The sequence below is a fragment of the Tupaia chinensis genome, unplaced genomic scaffold, assembly GCF_000334495.1.
Source record: "Tupaia chinensis unplaced genomic scaffold, TupChi_1.0 Scaffold000226_1, whole genome shotgun sequence".
NCBI lineage: Eukaryota > Metazoa > Chordata > Mammalia > Scandentia > Tupaiidae > Tupaia > Tupaia belangeri.
This window is the reverse complement of record NW_006159701.1, coordinates 949,924-965,903: the sequence shown is the minus strand read 5'-3', so window position 1 is coordinate 965,903 and position 15,980 is coordinate 949,924. Positions and strand designations below refer to the sequence as shown.

Below are 15,980 nucleotides of genomic sequence, written 5' to 3'. Positions count from 1 at the left end.
GACAGCCTCCTACCTCCTCCACCCAAATACCCTATCACCCTGCCCTTAGATTCATGGCCACATGGCTTGGGTCACTGTTTGGTCCTTGAGCATTTTGATCTTCATTTTGAATTCTGGGGCCAGCCAGGTGGTATGGTGGTTAAGGCAGGTGGATCCCACGTGGCTGACTGCGTGGTTTAAATCCTGGACTTGGCAGCTTGAAAAACACTTCAGGTACATGTGAATATATACCCAAAATCCCAAAAGGAGAATGGAGAAGAGATTATGATGTGGTCACCACCTGCCCTCCCCCACCATCAGGAAGTGCTTTCTCACTTTACCCACTCTCTTGTTCTCTCTCTCTCTCTCTCTCTCTCTCTCTCTCTCTCTCTCTGTCTCTTTCTGGTGAGTGCACATGTCCTATAGCAAAAAATATAAATAAATAAAATAATTCTGTTCAGCCCACATTTGGTTTGTCTGTTTAAGTGTTTAGTCCTCCAGCTAGCCCACAGATCCCTAGGAGAGTTGGCTACAGTGAAACCAGCACAGGGCTAAAACGCTCAATGGAGATCAGCAGGCTGCCTGCACTTGGTCTCACCAGGCATGCAGGGGAAAAAGGATGCTGGGAGAACCGAAGACACCACCTTAGCCACTGAGCTCGATGTCTCCTGTTTGCACCTTCCGACACATCCTCCACCTCTTCTCCCTTGTCTATACCTGCAGATGCTGACTCATACGGGCTCAACCAATGGGGTCCCTTGCTTTCCAACTTCAAGGTGGATTCAGCTAATGGGGATCAGTGCTAAGCAGCCCTGGATTGGTGGCCTCCTCTCCCAAAGGCTCCTCCTCTCCACCCTCTCCTGTTCTGACAGCAGCTCCTTCCGTTACTTCAGACTCAGAAGGAACAGCTCCCACTGTTACTAGCCACAGAGTCCTGCACCATTCTTTAAGGGAGGAGTCAACATTTTTTGCTCTTGTCTGTAAAGGGCTAGACAGTAAACCTTTTGAATGCTGAAGGCTGTGGTTTCTCTGTTGTCTTGCAACTCCAAAGTACCCGTACATGGCAGAGAAATGAGTGGGCATATCTCAATGCATTTTTTAAGTGCAGCTTGTTCTGCTATAAAAGAGAAAGAAAATGGGAGAGAGAGAGAAAGAGAGAAAGAAAGAAAGAGAGAGAGAGAGAGAGGATCCCAACAGGATGCTCATGCCACAATCCACCCCAGATTCAGCCAGCCGGAATCATGGTCACATACAAATCCTCAGCACCTATCAGAGAACCGGGGATGCAAACTCGGGACCTTCCCATGTGGGTGCAGCATTGCAGAGCATCATGTCATGGATTGCACCAATGCAACTTTATTTTGGCTGCTGGGCCATCATCTGCTGACCCCGGCTTTGAGGGTTACACTGCATCCTGTCCTCACTTGGGTACATAGTCCTTTCCCTCTAATGACCCTCTGGAGGGAGACGTCTGTGCCCTGCTGGAGCCCTGTCTACACAGCTGCCTTGTTCCTTGGAGAAAAGCTGCCAGGATGAGGATTGGATGACAGGAATGAGCTCAAGCATCCAAGGGCCAGGCTAGCCTGCTCTGTGTCCCAGGGCTGACCATCAGGGACTGTGTCCTCTCTGTCCCCACTCACTCTCTGGCTCCCCTTGAGTCTGACCAGTGGAAGGCTATGATGGAAGACTTGCATGTGGGAGGGACTAGAAGTCGGGGTTTTTATTCCCCACTGCATCCTGCTCTGCTCCCTCCATATCTGGCCCTGCCTTTGGCCACCACCTGGTGGAGCAGTCCCTCTTCAATGCCTCCAGTTGTCACTTCTTCCTCCTTTCTTGCTTCAGCAGGCCCAGGAATAGAAAGGACGTCCCACCACTGCTAGTCTCAAAGTGCTTCGACATGTTTTGTTGGTTCCCCTAACTCTGTGCACCTCTCTTGGGAGCGGTCCTTCACTAAAAAGACTCTCCCAAATGCCACTTGGGTGTGGTGTTTTCTAACAGGGAGCAAGTAAGTTTCAACTCACACATGACCCCCGATAGATAGGGAGTGGCTGCCTGGAGTGTTACATGGGAAGGACTCTGAGTCTTTACCTGGGCTCAGTATTAATTATTCAGAGATTGATTATTGATGTCTGTACTTGGCATGGAAGGAGGGAATGAAGCATAAGTGTTATCTATTTGTCATCCATATGCTAAATGGACAAAAGTGAGTCTCATGATTTAGACATGGTCCAGCCTTGCTCGCTCAGGCCTTGAGTTTGGTGGCTTAAGAACCAGGCAGTAATAAAAAGGAACTTTGCCCGGATGCCCTTCCCTAATCAGGGGAAGGACCTTCGATTAGCTGAGGATTCCAGCCACACTCACATAACCCATCACCCTAAAATATGAAAAAAGGGGTGGGAGGATGAGCAAGAAACAGAGCGGGAAGGTTGATGGAAGGCAAGAGAGATACTAAAGAAGGAAGGAGGAAGAGAAGAAGGAAAGAAGGAGAAAAGCAGATGAGGCAATGGGGTGAAGGATGAAGAAAAGAGGGATGGCAGGGGTGGAGGCAAACTGGGGTACCCCAATACCATTAGAGAACCGTGAGCATTTACATAATAATAGAGCCCCAGAGTCCACCCCCTTCACAAGGAATTTCCTGGGTGGAGTCAGTAGTTTCCTCCTGGTTATTCCCATCAGTGGGGAATTTACAAGTAAGACATTTTGGGGTCTGCTCTAATTGCTCTTCTTCAGAACCAGAGCAACAAAAGGCTCTCAGAGGCCATAAAGCCCACCTTCTCCTATCCTGGCATCCATGGACTAAGGGGAGCACGTAACTTTCTTAGGTCCCACAGCACTCCATGGTGGCAGAACCAGGGTCCATGTACCCCAGAGCCCAGGGTCTGACACTTTTTTCTCCTACCCAGAGAGCTATCTGGCCCTGCTCTGCTCTCTGGAGCAATAGAGAACCAGGCTCACCCCGTTTTCGTATGATGCCTATGAGGTCCACTTTCCTATTTTCTCATCTGGAGCCTTCATCCAAGTCTCAGCAGACACAATTTCCAGATCCTTCAGAACAAAGGTCACTGTCCCCTGGGTGTTGGCACTCTGCAGAAAAAGTGGACATCTCACTCTGCAGAAAAAGCTGACCAGGCAAACACAGAGGACTTCCTGCCTTTCAGTGGGCTGACCTCAGTCTCAGAAGTCTCAGACCTAAGTTTGGGCCCAACTCTGCCTGTTGTCAAACTTCTTGGGGCTGCAACGCCCCCATCTGTCGAATGGGGGCACTGGTCTTTCTTGCCTTCTTTGTGAGATGGTTTAAGTACTGGACACTCCTTATGCCTGGGAGTCATTGCTGACTTTATTGTGATGTCCTTTTGCAACAACCTTGTCCCCTGTTAACTCAGTAACTGACAACCCAGTCCCTCTCTTCTCCCTTTTTTCCCGGCCTCCATCCACAAATCATGCAGTGGGTGTTCCTTAGAGAAATTAGTAGAGAGCACATGGGCTGTCACTTCTGCATGTCTGGCGTTGCTCTGCTGCCTTAGGTTGACCACATACCCCTAGCCTCATAAACAGATGTTACGCTGGACCTCACAGATCGGTCTCAGGGCCAATAACATTTCTCTTGCCGCCAGCATCATTTGATCTGTAGCTGGGGAGTGTTTTGTTTGTTTGTCCTGCCAGAATTTGGGGCATACATGTACACATGTCCGGCAAGTTTTTCAAGTCACCAGGACTAGGATTTGAACTGCAGTCATTTATGTGGGAAGCACTCCCTATGCACAGCTCTTAAGGGCTGCACCATGAGGCTGGCCTTGAAGTGTTATTTTGAGAAAGATCTTGAGCTATGTCTAGAGTCAACAGAAAGTGTGCTGCAGTTGACTAGTAATGTCTGTCATGAGCACAGACATGTTTAGGGGAGATGCCTGTGACAACTGTTTGCCATTATCATTCTGACATTTCTCTGCCATAATGAAGTAAGAAGTTCATCAGACTTTTGCTAGACATCTCCCCTGCCTGGTTTTAGGGAATCACAGTCTCCATCAAAGGGCTAATTTTCTATCCCTACAGTGCTGTCAAATTCAATAGCCACTAGCTGCATGTGGCTAGATAAATTTAGATTAATCTAAATTAAATTTAAAAATCAGCTTCTCAATTATATGAGTCACATTTTCAAGTGCTCAAGAGCCACGTGTGACTGGTGACCCCCACATTCAACAGCACATATACAAGTTTCTATAATTACATGAAATTGTACCAGATACAACTTGTCTGGACCAGTGGCCCTCACCAAGTGGTGACTGTACCCACCAGTGAATGTCTGACCATGCTGGAGACATTTCCGATTATCACAACTGGAGAGGAAAAGCTGCTGGCAGCCGGAGGGTCAGGGTCCGAGATGCTGTTAAATATTCTACAATGTACACAGCAGACCCCTAGCAACAAAGAATTATCAAAACATGTCAAGGTTGGGCCAGCCCCATAGCAAAATGCTTACAAGAGCTAGATCCCACATGGCCGACTACAGGTTGAGTTCCAGCTCCTGTGGCTTGAAAAAATACACCACGTGTATATGCATGCATGCCCCAAATCTTAAACAGGATGAAGATGTGCAGGGAAGGGATCCTGGCTTGACCATGCCACATTGGGGGATGCTTCCTCCATCTCTCTATCTCTGTCTCTCTCTGTTTCTTTGTCCGGAAAGTATACATGCCCTCTGGAAAATTAAAGTAAATAAGTCCGAATTGACACTGATCTATTGGGTTATCAGAAGATTCATGATGCATTTTTGCATAGAAAAATACATCATGACTTTTCCAACAACCCAATGGAACCCTGGTCCAGAAGAATCTTGGTAATCAAGGACGATCCATGAAAGAAAGAGGGTGAATCATCCTTGCTTTGAACAATCAATAGATGTGAGATAGAAATAACTGAGCCACCACCACTGACGGCAAGACAAGAAGAAAAGCCAGTCACTAAAACTCTCTATTCTCGGTTCCCTTCTCTGCAAAACTGTATCACCGCCTCCTCCTCAATAATCAGTGGATTCAATGAAGCCATGAGTCTAAACGGGCTTTGTGATCTGTCTCTGTGAGACGGTGTTGCACAATTCATGATCTTCACCCAGGCTGTTTACTAGATTAGACTAAATGTTCTAGTCACCAGCAGACACACTGATACCTGTTTCCTTTCACTCTGGGTGATCTTGGGTCACTTAAATCACTAGATCTCACTTCCTGGTCTGTAGAATGGGGCTAATAACTCATACCCAAAGCTCACGGGAATATTAAGTGTAAATGAGACATTTAATCTCATTGAGCAACCGTATCTCCCTCACCTCCACAGCTAATGCAGCTGCTCTCTATGAAATTGAAACTCAAGCCCCAGCTGGTAGTCAAAAAACAGCTGAAAATGCACTCAGTCTTTTGTGGGCGGAGATCAATTCCCCTGGCACCCCAAGCCCTGAAATTCCTGCTCCCTGAGTAGGGGCTGTGTATTCCACCAGCTCACTTTGCCTGTCCTTGAGGATCTGTGCTTTGTGGCTAGAAACTATAGCTCTGAAAAATAATCAGGGACCAGGGAGAAGCTCAGTGAGAGTGACAACATAAGGGAGACTACGGGGCAAGGGAGTTCTGCTTCAGGGTGCAGGAGGGGGTGATTCGGATGAATTAATGGTGTCTCTGGATCCTTCAAACCAATGGTGAGGTGCGGGAGGTCAGATAGTAGTGCGGGAACGTGACGCTTTGGGAAGCTGACCCACATAGGAAGGCTCCCAGTTCAGGCAGAGACCTCCCTGAGTATACCAGCAAATGTGTGCCCACGACCGGGGTCAGACTAAGGCTGGGGGTGGATCACGGCATCAGAACTCTGTTGGAGGTTGTTCTCACTTTTTCTCTCTTTCTCTCTCTCTCTTCATAGAAAAAAATCCTTTGTATTTAAGAGTTTTGTTTTTGTTTTTGTTTTTTGTTCATTTTTGTTTTGCTTTGTTTTGCTATAGGGCACATGCACTCACTTGCCAGAAAGACAGAGAGAGACTGACAGACAGAAAGCAAGAAATCACCCCCCAGCGGGGATGGCCACACCACAATCCTTTCTCCTCCATTCTCTTCTTGGGATCTTGGGCACACACACACACATGCCCAGTGTGAGTTTAAGCCACCAGGGCTGGGACTCAAACCACAGTTGACTACATGGGAGTCCAGCAACATAGCCATTACGCCAACTGCTGGTCCCGGAAAAAATAATTTAAAAAAAAGAGAGAGACAGAGAGACATCTGCTGTGATGTCTTCTTTGTGCAATTAATTCCATTTTTGTTGCCTCCAATCAAACTATAGCTAGACTGGATCCTTTCCTTTAAGCTTGGAGGACGAGGATGGAGAAGGTCTTGGAGTGGGGGGATGGAGAGGACTGGGTTATTCTCACAGGGGGGAATCCCAGGATGCTCCCTGAAAGCCAGCCTGGAAGGCAGGGGCTGCCCTAAGCCCAACGCAGTCACTGCAGAGCTGTGTGACTTCAAGCAAGTTGCTTCTCCTCTCTGGGGAAACAGATAGGGTTGAGTTTGGCAGCACTGCAGGGGCCCTCTACTGGTCTCAAACTCGTTTTTTTTTTACATGTTTTTATTCCACTTAGTTTAAATATTAAAGATACACCATACACCAAGGCAACTAACCATCTGCTTAAAGTGGACCATTCATTCAGATAGTCGTTTTTCATCTACCGAGGACTAGACGAACCAGAACCCAAAGGAGAGCATGGTGGCCTCCTAGACACACAGCCGGAATTCCTTCCGAGCAGCTTGAGGTGGTCCCTGTAGCTCTAAACCTGTGCTCTCATCTCAAAATGCCACAGAGGGCCAGAAGCTAGCATGGTGGAAAGACGATGAGCATTGGATCCACATGGGAAGGTCCTGGGTTCGCATCCCAGGGCCTCCCTCCACAGGTCAGGCATGTCCAGCCAGGCCCGATCTGGGCTAGCTGGGGTCGGGGGTGGATTGTGTTGTGCAGACTCTGTTGAGGGTGCCTTTCTCACTATGTCTCTGTGAGTTTTCTCTCTGTCTCTGTGTGTGTGTCTCTCTCAGAAGAAATAAGTAAATAAACATTTAAAATGATGCCATAGAAGGGCCAGATCTTTTGTAAACATGACTAAATATTACCTTTGCAGAAGTCAGACCTTAATAAAGCACCATGAATGTCCTCCACGCTGTGTGATGATGCCATGGGTTTTGACAAGATGGGCGCTGAGCAGCGGCCCTCTGGGGGTTCATTAGCTACAAGCAGACAAAGGCTGTTCTCCAATTTGGGGGTGGGGGGGCCAGAGCCACCTGTGAGGCTTCGGATGTGCAGCCTCTATGGCACAGTTGGCAGGCAGCATGCTGGCCTGCAGAGCTGGAAGCCACCTGCCGGCCTTGGTTGGAGTCCCCAGGCCAATCGACCTGAAAACACACCAGATGTGTGCATGCACGCCCAGGATCCCAGAGGCTAGAGAACTGGGGGAAGGGGACTGTGGTATGACCAGACCCTGTGGAAGGTTTTTTTCTCTCTCTCTCGCTCTTTCTCATACACATGCACACACTCTACCATGAAAAGAAAAAGTAAATTAAAAACAGGAAAACATAGGGCCGACCCCACAGCCTAGTGGTTAAGGGAGCTGGATCCATATACCCAACCACAGTTTGAATCCCAGCCCTGGTGGCTTGAAAAACACACTAGGCATGTGTGCCCAAAGTCCTGACAGGAAAAATAGAGAAGAAAGGATTTTGGCATGCCCATGCCTCACTGGGGGAGGGAGTATGCTTACCCCTGCTCTTTTCTCCTCTCTCTCTCTCTCAAGTGCCCTCTGGCAATAAGAAAGAAAAGAAAAGAAAAGAAAAGAAAAGAAAAGAAAAGAAAAGAAAAGAAAAGAAAAGAAAAGAAAAGAAAAGAAAAGAAAAGAAAAGAAAAGAAAAGAAAAGAAAAGAAAAGAAAAGAAAAGAAAAGAAAAGAAAAGAAAAGAAAAGAAAAGAAAAGAAAAGAAAAGAAAAGAAAAGAAAAGAAAAGAAAGCAAGCAGGCAGTAGATTCATGGGCCCTTGGCCTAAGACTGTTCAGTAAGTCTCAGTTAAACCCAGGAACCTACATTTTAAAGTCTCCCTCCCACCCCTCAGATGAGTCTGATGAGTAACCCACGCTTGGAGTAACCAACACTTAGAAAACCACCTCCCTGGAAGTAGACTCCTCAAGAGAACTCACAATGGTCTCACCCAACCAACCTGAGGGGTCAGGTTCTAGAAGAAGAAACTAAGCTTGCCTAGGGAAGGGACTTGTCCAGGGTTATGGTCGGCAGATCTAAGTAGCAAACCAGGCTACTCAAGGCGACCGGCCTGTGTGCGGGTGACATCAGACCTCTGCTGATGGGTGACAGGCAGCCCCTCAAGAAACCAGGAGACCAGAGCCCCTCCTCTCCTCCTCTCTGTCCTGTCCCCTGACCCTTTATTTGTCTCTTCCTCCACCATGCTCCTCCTCCTCTCCTTCCTCTTCCTCCTTCCTCCTGTTCCTCTTTTCCTTTTCCACTTCTTCCTCTTCTCATTCTCCTTCTCTCTGTCTTGCTCTCTCTTCCCCACCCCTACGATTGTTTTCTAGAACACATCCATAGCTCAATCCCACACAGACCCCTCCTGTCTGCTCCCTGAGGACCCCTGGGACACAACACCCAGACACAGTGACACTACCCCAGGGAGTCACCCTCCTGTTGGATGCTAGAAGCCTGAGCCGGACCCTCAGTGGCACTTAGCCAGACAGACATCACCCTGGACAGCCACAGAGTGAAAACAACAGCAGGGTTAGCAGGGTTTCCCAGGCCCTGCAAGATGGAAGGCCAGGCCCAGCACAGGGGAGCTTGGCGGGCTGAGCTCCGCTGACTGGGACGTGACCGGGAACCGATCCGATCAGTCTGTTCCTCCCGGCCTCCTGGGTGAGAAAGTGCAGGGAGGTAGCAGTCCCGAGGCCCACAGTGGACCAGGCCGCCCCCCCACCCCCAAGCTCCACCAAGGAAGCACAGCCCCCTCCCTGCCCCCACCGCCGGCCATGAAGCAGCTGGATCTTCTCATTCAGAGAAGTGCCTGGCGGGTGTGCCAATAAAATACCTCCTTTCCAAGCGCAAGTAAGCGCCGCATGAAATTGAAGCCTTCGGCCCAGACCCTGGCCTTCACCCCATCACACACACACAGAGCTTAACCTAGAATAGCATTTTTTTTTTTTCATTACAATTAAGGCTTATTGTACTCAACAGGGTTGGAAACCTGGAAGTGGGTGGGGGGTGCATAACTGAAAACCAGTTAAGCAGGAATCACTGGGGGTGGAGGAAAAATACAGACCCTGCTGTCTGGCGGCCACGATTCCACAGTGGAGGTGAACTCATGACTCTAAAAATATATGTGATTTTTTTTTTCTTAACAAATCGCTGAGTCCTGCCGAGGATAGTTTTTAAGGGTGTGCCTTATCGCAGCATTTCGTCCTGAAATCCTTGTTCTCTAATGAGCGGCTTGGAGAACCAGCAAAGGGAGAAGGCCTCAGAAACTCTCAACACTAGAAAGGCCTAAAATAGCCAGAAAGCCCAGAGGCTGCCACTGCGGCCCCCAGAATCGCATTCCGGAAAATGGAAACTTGCCTATGAGCGCGAAAGGTGCCCATCGCCAAACCCAGCCCACCGGTACCTTTTCCAAAAGAGGCCACGGGTCACGGGAAACACAGCTCTCCTGGTCCTCTCCAGGTAGCCCTGTAGGGACCCCACCGAGCCGGGGGAAACCGGGGCCGAGGAGAAATGTCAGCACACCCCTCCCCTCACACACATCCCCTGCCCTGCCGCCCCTCCCCGCGGCCCTCCCCCCGCCCTCCTTCGGAGCCAATGTGAGCACAGCAGCTGAGTCGACAAGTCATTTCTAAAATTAGCCCCTGAGCTCCAGGTCTGGCCAGGAGTCGCAGCCTGGGGTGGCCGTTGACCAGGCGGCAGAGAGCATGGACATATTTGGTGGCATGGAGCAGGGGAGGGGACAGCTCCGGACATAAGCACATTCTCAACCGTCATCCCTGTCCCGGGACAGGCGACAGGGCCACAGTGCTGTCTCTGCCCACACAGAAAACTGAAGGCCTCAGGACCTGAGTGGAGAAGAGAGCTGGCTGGCCTGCAGAGTGCCTGGTTCTCCAGGCAGACCCTGGGAGGAAAGAACCAGAACCAACACAGGAGCCTCTTAGCAAACAATCACTGCGTGGAAACGGGCCTGCTTCACAGGTAGCAGTGACCGGGGGCCAGGCAGCAGTGACCGGCGGCAGGTACCAGCGGAGGGCTTTCGTGGACGCATTTCCTATTCGCAACAATCCTATGAGATAGTGTTCTCCCAATCCGTTTCACAAATGGGGAAACTGAGGCACAAGCGGGCTAACCAATTTGCTCCAGGCAGGGGAGAGCCAGAATTCAAACTCAGGTAGTGCTGGCCCCAGAGGTCATGCTTCCTGCTCCCCCTCCAGTTTATTACTTCCATGAAAGAGAAAGAAAGGAGAGAGAGAGAACAGTGACCCCTAGCAGGGTCCTCCTGCCACAATCTGTCCTCGGTCTCAGCCGGTCCAGTTGCATTACTGCTGCAACCCTTCTGGCCCTGCACCTTCTGAAACACAGCGCCAGAACGGGCGCTAGGAAAGCCGCAAAGTAGGGACTTCGATACCTTAAGTAAATTGTACAGGTCCACAAAGCTGAAGAGGGGTGGAATCAGGGCTCAAATCCAGATCTCTCTGATTCCAAAGACAGTGATCATTTGAATATGACATGCGGTTTCCTGGAGGAATCATTTCAGCCATGGCTACATGCTGTTGCCCTTCCTGCTCTGTGAGTAATTGAGCAGTTTTTCCCCAAGGTACACGCTTCCTTCTGGGTCTGGGCTTTAGCATGCGGTCAGAAGGAAGTCCACTGAGACACTAAGTACCTGGTGTGGAAATGGCAGTCTATACAATAAACATGAGCTTAAGGCGTGTTCCCCAGGGAACCCAGGTGAGAATGACATGCAACGTCTTATGCTACTCCACGTAAAGGGGTCGGAGATCCCAGTAAGCTCTTGCTCTGCATGGTACTAGATCATCTCACACTGAAATAAGAACTCACCTCGAGCCAGGTCCGGAAGCATGGTTTCCTGGGACTTTCTGTCCTGGATACCTTTTTCTGGCTTGTGTTCTTCAATAGTTGAGCTGATAAGCAGAAATGATTTTCTGGATCCAGGGCTGAGGACTCTCTGACAGCTGTGACCTGGGGCAACGGGTGTGTTGACTTGAAGGGACCTCTTTGTCCTGAGGAAATCAACATGACACAACTTTGCTTTATGTTCCTGGGACCTGTGGCAGGTGGATTTTTGCCCACCAAGGCCACTGTATTACTTTGACCATGCTGTGATTCAGGGAAGCCCTTGTAAGCAAGATCACCCCACTGAGCAGTTATTGTTCAGTCTTCAGGTATCATTCCTTAGGTAGGAAAAAAGGGATAGGAAACTGAAGATGTTCTGGGCTGGCCCTGTAGCACAGTGGTTAAGTGCTATGCATTGGAAGCCAGATCCCACATGGCTGACCGTGGTTCAAATCCCATCACCAGAAACTTGAATACAGTACCAGGCACAAAGCCTAATGAGAACGAGAAATGGAGCAAAAAGGATCATGGTGTGATCATGCCCCATTAGGGAGTGCTCGCTCTTGCTCTCTCTCTCTCTCTCTCTCTCTTTCTCCTTCCCTCTCTCTGGTGAGTACATGTGCCCTATGGCAACTAGAAAAACAAGGTTGTTTTAAAAAAATGACCATGTTCTTACTAAGGCACCCAGGAAACTGGCCACTCGTTGCCCATCTAACATCATGTCACCAAGAGTAGATCGAGTGCTATTCTGCGGGGTGGCTGGAAGTCCAAGTGGCCTTAGGTCTTCTCAGCCAAAGACTAGGGGAATCATCATACACACCTGTCATGGGGTTCTTTCCCCTAGAGTCTTGGTCTCTTCATCCAATGAGTTCTAGGAGCACAAAATGGCCAAAGTGTTGTGACATTGTATTTGAGCTACTGACTGCAGTCTTCTGATCTTCCTTCCTCTTTTTCATGGTATAAACTGAGTGGACCTTGTTGGTAAGCCTGTCTATTCTGCCCTTCAGGATGCTGTATTCTATTAGTCATCTCCATCTTTCCTGCAAGTTCTCCCGGACCTTGCACTCACCAGGATGGTTCCTGGCTTCTGACAGCAACAGGCTGTCACCTGGCCACTATTTGAAGGTCCTGCCATCCCCATTGTTATCATATGTGTATGTGCAGATGTGTGTGCACACACACCTATGTGTATGTGCAAACTGCCCATCATCATCCCTGCATCCACTGGCACTGCCAAGACTGTGGGCAGAGTCACCCCTGAGCTGAATGGGAAGCTCACTGGCCTAGCATTCACGCCCTTGACCCTACTAGGTCTGTGGATCTGATCTTCCCATCTAGGAAAAGAAAACATATGTCAACACATCGGCATCAGGATGGTGAAGCGGACATCAGAAGCAGCCTGGGCCGCAGGAAGGAGCAGGTCTCCTCCTGTAATGCTATCATCATCTCCTCTCATCCACTTTTAATGCAGGAGCTGGTGTGACCTCTGACTGCTGATTTTCCAACCTCATTTCCTGGCATGACAATTGATGTGACCACAGCAATCACATGGTAGACCTCCTGGTACATGCAGCCTCAATGGCGTTGGGGCCTAGCCACTAAACCTGGTACCAGCCTTCAGCCTCTGGGGAGTCCCTTCCCCTACTCCATCCTTTCTATACACCGAGATGCTCCCATCCTCTCAGCCAATGGCCTTAAATAGGGCAGTTTTGTCCCCCAGGCCACCTTTGGCAATGCCTGGAGACAGTTTGGATTGTTGAGAGTTAGAGAAGGATAGGAATACTACTGATATCTAGAGGTCAGTATGCTCTTAAAATATCCCCATAATGCACAGGGCAAGATGTTGACAAGCCAGGCACAGTGGCACACACTTGCTTTTTGGGAATTGAGTTTTCCCTTCCATTCTAATTTTTTTGTTTGTTTTTGTTTTTACTAATTTTATCATTTCTTATTTACATTTCATTGTCATACATCTTTTCTTTTTTAAAGAATTATCTGTTCAATTTTATTTATTATTATTTTAAGTTGACCAGAGAGACACACACAGGAATGGAGTGGGGGGGAGGATGCGAAAGCAAGTCACAAGGTCCAGGACTTGAACCACAGTCAGCCATTTGGGAAGCCAACTACTTAACCACCATACCACCTGCTGGCCCCCATTGTCATACATCTTTATGACATACAGTATGACTTTTCAAAGCATATCTGTTTATTTTTTTAAATTTTTTTTGCCATAGGGCATGTGTGCTCAGTGGACAGAGATGGAAAGACACACAAAGAGAGGGAAAGTGAGAAATCACTCCCAAGGGCATGACCACACAACAATCCCTTCTCCTCCCTTCTCCTCTCAGGATTTCAGGTATGCATGTGCACACACACCCGGAGTGTTTGTCAGGCTGATGGGTCCAGGACTGGGACTGCAGAGTCATCCACGTGGGATCCAGCACCTTAACCACCATGCCACCTGCTGGCCCCATTAAATGCTTATTCAATCTCTGATTGATTGTTAGACTCAATAGGAAGTTATTCACTATTTCTAAACTTTCAGTGATTGCTCTGGAATCTTCAACATGCAATTTAACTTACGAGTCTAAAATATACCCACATTTTACCCAGTTGACATTTTAAAAAGAATTATCAGGCAGCCTGACACAGGAGGAATATAAAGAGCTTCCTCATTTGGTAGTTATCAAACTGAAACTCACACTCATCATGGGTTCTCCCTGCCTTGCTGATGGTTGGTACAGAGGCTGAGCTTAAACCTTCAACTGTGAGATTTGCTGATGAACCTCAGAACTATCTCCAACTGCGATGCTTGGAGCAACTTCAAAAAGACAAGGAAGACTAAATAAATACCAGGTATTGCCATCTGTAACCTCTTCCCCCTGGGCCCACCCAACAATGAGCTTGAAAACCCATGATGTGAAAGGAGGAGCCACCCAGAAAGAGCAGAGAAAACCTCAAGAGTTAGACTAGCTGCCGAACAAGCCGGTGAGACCAACTGCACCTCTGCCAGGTGGAGGTGACACCTGTATCTCTTTCTCCCTGAAAAGGGAAGACCATTGAAAGCAGCAGCAGCAGAAGTTCCCATCTGCATCAAAAACTCAAGAGCAAAAGTAAACGTGAACCATGAGCATGTCTACACCACATATGGTTCAAGCTATGATTGGTGTAAATCTGTCCTTGAAAAGATATTTTAGTTCGCGGCTGGCAGGTGGCATAGTGTTAAGGCACTGGACTCCCACACGGCTAACGGTTCACGCCCTGGTCCTAGCAGCTTGAAACTCACACTGGTCATGTGTGCATGTGTGCCCAGGATCCTGAGGAGAGAATGGAGGAGAATGGAAGAGAAGGGTTGCAATGTGGTCATCACCCCAATGGTAATCTCTCCTCTCCTCTCCTCTCCTCTCCTCTCCTCTCCTCTCCTCTCCCTCTCTCTCTCTCTCTCCACAAGGAGTCTATGTTGCCCAGACTGGTCTTGAACTCTTGATCCTCCTGCCTCAGGCTCTTGAGCATCTGGGATTCCAATTACATGCCACTGTACCTGGTTCCCTTATATAGACTTAAAGCAGCATTTTCTTTACTCAGAAGCTGCACCTTGATTGACCCAATGGATACTTCTGAGAGCACTGGAAAGGACAGTACCACCATTCCCTCCTGCCTTCTCCAGGAGCACCTGGCTCTGTGAGGCCCCCCTACCCCCCCGTGCCTGTACCTATAGACAAAATGGAACTCTGCAGCCTGGCACAGTGAGTTATAGATCAAAATATACTGTTCAATATAATAAAAATTAAAAAGTGAATCTGCTTTGAATGAATATTGTGTATCAAACACTGTTCTGAATACTTCAGTGTGTCAACCTATTAAATCTTCAGAAAACCTATGAAAAATATGGGGTGAGCATTTTGCATCATCCCTTCTGCATAGATGGAGTGATACAGGAACTGCAAGATAAGAAACCTGCTCATAGTCACCCTCAGAGTAAGTTGGGGAGCCTGACTTACCTCCTAGACAAACTGACTCCATTTCCTCCCACCCCTACACCACCTCCAGGTAGTGATGTGGTTTGTAGGCCATCAAATCCAGACCATTTCTAGACCTAGAACAATCAATGAAGAACTGAGCATTTCATCCAGGTATTGTGATTTAAAAATTAAAATGTAATGCCACTGGACCCACATGAAAAAGGTTCCGGGTTCACATCCCAGGGCCTCCCTGTTCATGCTAGGTGCACACATGCCTGTGATCAGTGCTGGCTGAGGTTGGGGGTGGGTCACAGAGTGAAGATTCTACTGGGAGTGCCCTCCCCACTCCCTCTCTCTCTCTCTCATGGAAGAACTAAATAGATCAACTTTTTTGTAAAACAAAAGAGGAGATGAACACAATTTTCTGTAATGTAACATGGGAAGAACCATGGGTCAAGGAAGAGAGAGCTTTTCCCTTTTGCCCTCCAAGTACAGCCTCCATATAAGTCTTTTACACTTACCTTTGGTCAGAGACAGGATGTTTTGGGCTAATGTTCCTTCAAGATCCTCTAAGTCAACCATCTTAGAGATAAGAAAACAGAGGACCAAACGGGTTATGCAGACACGCTGATTGTGCTGAGAGTTAAATCCCCAATGCTTTCCCCTGTCCTTCCCAATTTCAAGGGAGTGACTTGATTTCTGCAGCTCTCAGGACCTCTTGGGGCCCAAGGGCAGCCTTTGTTTAGCCAGCACATCAACCCAGGCACTCCATTATTATGGCTGGCCCCTCCACCCGAACTGGCCACGTACCAGAACTGACTCTACTGTTAACTAGTGAGTCATCAGAAAAGTCATGACGTACTTTTCTATGCAAAAATACATCATGACTTTTCTGACAACCCGGTATTTA

The 15,980-nt window shown here is 48.4% G+C and overlaps 1 protein-coding gene across 3 annotated transcripts in view; it reads right to left on the bottom strand.

Moving 5' to 3' along the window:
- Positions 1-15,645, bottom strand: part of MYO18B (myosin XVIIIB) — a 305,047-nt gene extending 289,402 nt beyond the window's left edge. Inside the window, exons 1-3 of one of the 3 annotated variants that reach the window (XM_006147864.2) lie at positions 15,592-15,645; positions 15,110-15,204; positions 11,091-11,272 (exon numbers count right to left, since the gene is read on the bottom strand). The gene's annotated coding sequence lies outside the window, so the exon portion shown is untranslated. Of the gene's footprint in view, positions 1-2,934; positions 3,011-9,651; positions 9,744-11,090; positions 11,273-15,109; positions 15,205-15,591 lie in introns of those variants that run through there. The other 2 variants (XM_006147865.1, XM_006147866.1) reach the window with 2 other exon arrangements.
- Positions 15,646-15,980: the final 335 nt, after the last annotated feature.